The sequence below is a fragment of the Cynoglossus semilaevis genome, chromosome 15 (genome assembly GCF_000523025.1).
Source record: "Cynoglossus semilaevis isolate Cse_v1.0 chromosome 15, Cse_v1.0, whole genome shotgun sequence".
In the NCBI taxonomy this organism is placed as follows: Eukaryota; Metazoa; Chordata; class Actinopteri; order Pleuronectiformes; family Cynoglossidae; genus Cynoglossus; species Cynoglossus semilaevis.
Genome location: NC_024321.1, coordinates 14816991 through 14820247, shown reverse-complemented (window position 1 = coordinate 14820247; position 3257 = coordinate 14816991). Strand labels below are relative to the sequence as shown.

Genomic DNA, 3257 nt, shown 5'->3' with positions numbered 1-3257 from the left:
GAATCCTCCACCACATCATTTTGTGATAATCTAACACTCAGATGCACCAAGGTTTTCCATTTCCCCCACCCGGGACCTTGCCACCTTTGCCCATTTTACATACTGCCAGAAGTGCCCTTTGTCACCGGGCCTTTTCTGCGCCTTTCAATCCCCTCTTTATTTTAAAATTGGATCCCAGTTCCCCAGAACGGGCAACGCTGGGAAGAAAATTATCCATTTGCTCTGGTCACTGTTCATATTCTTTTCGCCTCACGGGCCAGTTCACCTGTAGACCACAAGATGAATGACTCCAGAGCTCTCAGTGGGAAATTGCAGTAGTTAAACAATACAATGCTCCCTGTCCTCAAACACTTGAATGGGCAGCCTCAGAAAAAAATGTGAATTGTAGCTGTGAAAAGGCCAACCACCGAAAGTAATTGCTGTTGTGGAGAGAAATACACATCTTACAAAGGAGCTGTTTGCAGCACATCATAAGGGCAACATATCAAATTGCCCCAGTGGAAGTGGCACAGGTTAAATCACCTGAAATGAAGTAATTGGTTGTGATGCATGAATTCTTTCTCCCAGTTTGGCACGGAGCGCAGCTCCAAGGCTGCCGCGGCTTTGCAGTTCACACAGGCGATCATAACGGGCAGCACACACAACAGGGCCAGACTCTGATGCTCAGGAATCGTCAGTGTGAAGTCACACTGCACTGCAGCTTTGACAAATCTGGCTGACCTGAAATACCTTCCTCTACAGAGGGAATTCAAAAGGATTAAAAAGTCCGACAATGTTTTCCTGCCAAAGTCCAGACCGTCTGTGTAAAGATTTCCTTTTCTTTCCTTTTCTGGGAAAACTATCAAAATGGGAAGGTAACAGTGACGGCCATTACTCTTTGGCCAGAATCCACATTCCTAAAATGGCCATTTTTTCCCCCCAGGAAGATAAATATCAGCAAGAAGAATATTCAAAATACAACCTGAAATTTAGCTTCAAACAGTTGGTGAATTGTAGTCAAAGAGTTAAGATTTCTTAGTTAAGATGGGTGTGTTTTAAAAAAAAAAACAATCAATGTCAGTGTCTGACACTATTAAACACTCCGCCACAACATGTCCGGATGATCGGACACTCGAAAATCTAAACCTGTTGCAAACACCTGGAAGATATGGCTTAAAATGTTTAAGACATTTTGAGAATTTAAAATCAGTCGTTGACCTTTTAGCTGCAGCCGAATAACTGTGTTGAAACACTTTGGAATCTTCTGGTACAAAGGGATCGCCAAGTAACTGACAAGGCACACAGACTTAGGGAGATGTTAATACAAAGAAATGATAAGAAGACAATACATCTGTGCAGTATTGGAACCTTCAAGGACAGAAGAAAAAAGGGGGGGAAATGAAATTGTGAAAAAAGTTGCTGGAACAGAGAGAAAAGAAAAGAGAAGATATCGTTTCAAGAACTGCGTTTGATGGAGAGCTGTAGTGTCAGCCCTTTGCTACAGAGAAAACAATGTGACGCCATGCTTGGAGATAGTTTCCAGTGTAAAACTTTTCAAAGGTGGCTCAACTTAGTGATTACTTCTTATCAGAATTTAAATCCCTCAATCCTCGGAAACACATGAAAACCCTGGCCTCACACTTTTGTTCCAAGACCACAATGTCCAACAAGCTGTTGGAGGGTGTGGTCAACAAAGGCACTAGAGCAGCGTCTATAAAGAAATGTGGTGTCCAGTGTGGGGGTTTGTCAACTCACCGATCGACGGATGATTTACAAGCAGTAATGCATCTTGTGAAGGAGTGAATTTAATGCTATCAGCACGATGACATGGACTGTGAGCCAACAAACGGTCAAAGGCCTGAAAAAGGAAAAAGGAAAAAACAAAACTTTATTTAACAGCTTTGAGATGTTTTGTGGAAATATATTCCAGTAGGTGGCAGAAACAACTAAAATGATTTACTACAGCTCTTATTAAAAACCTACACATGAAAGAAAACCTTCTGAAAGTCAACTACAGCTCTTATTAAAAACCTACACAGAAAAGAAAATGTAGCAGTATTAGCTTAGCATAAGCAAGCCTTAGAAATTCAATTAGATTTGGTCATAAAAAATTAAACCTTCTGAAAGTCGTGAATGCTACAAACCGTCACAGAAGTTCCAAAAGGACATTTTTGTTCCTGCTATTTAAATCATGAGTTGACCCCGCTAACGACCTTGAACCTACTGCTGTGTTTGAACGTTTTTGTTTTTTTTTCTGCTGATGATCTGAGCTCCTTCAAGCCCTCCGTCTCCTTCCCTCCATCTCATTATCTCTCCAAACATCATAACTTATTCAGAAGCCCTTAAAAGGCAGACTATACCCTGACACAGCGATATCCTACAGAAGGCCGCCGGTTCATTAAAAACTTCATTAAACATGCACAATGGAAACATGTTGAGCGCACACACACACACAAAGACGCACGCACACACACACGCAGACTCAGGGTTACCCCGTGGAGCTAACAAGTTCCCCTCAGCACTTGTATAAAGATCTGGGTTCTCTATGAAAGCGCCGTTGTCAGGACACACCGCATGAAATATAGCCTGCCCTCAGGCCGTGGCACATGAAAGGATTGGCACTGTCCACAACCTGTGAACAACCTGTGCTGCTTTGGTCTGTCACGGGCGAAGCAGTACGTCGTCAACTGTCACGCACCCTGATAATTTCACCTCCTGGCATCCAGACTCTAAATTACCCACCTGGTTGCCACGTTGGTTTCAGGTTTTTTGATGAAAATCACTTGCCAACAGAGAATGCTTTTTCAATAGTCTCTCACTGTAGTAGCTAGCGGCTTTATTAGCGACCGTACGCCTGTTTGACAGCACAGGCCTGATGTTGTGCTCAATCCCATATGCAGCTGTGTGTTACTCACAGCATCTTAAGGTACGTGTGTGTGTGTGTGTGTGTGTGTGTGTTGGGTAAGTGGCCCTCTTCGGCTTTATTACCTGGCCATGAATCACGAGCCTTCATTACAGCCTGCTCATTGTGCTCTGAAGGTTAAGCAAACCAATTAGAGTTCCCCACACGCCGTTGGGGTTCTCACCAACAACCGCATCCCAACGTCTTGCATTTTAAACAGGCAATCTAGGTCTGGGATTAAGAACGGATACAAGAGGATACAAAAAAAAAAAAAAAAAAAAAAAAAAAGGGTTGGGGGGGGGGGAACCCAAAAAAAAAGGGAATTTAAAAAAAAAAAAAAAATTTTTTTTTAAAAAAAAAAAAAAAAAAAAGAAAA

At 42.3% G+C, this 3257-nt stretch overlaps 1 long non-coding RNA gene across 1 annotated transcript in view; it reads right to left on the bottom strand.

Annotated features, from left to right (window-relative positions):
- Positions 1–1318: 1318 nt before the first annotated feature.
- The window catches only part of LOC112488250 (uncharacterized), an 18639-nt gene continuing 16700 nt past the window's right edge, over positions 1319–3257 (bottom strand). The window contains exon 5 of the long non-coding RNA XR_003052102.1: positions 1319–1837. This is a non-coding gene — a long non-coding RNA (uncharacterized LOC112488250). The remainder of the gene's footprint in view (positions 1838–3257) is intronic.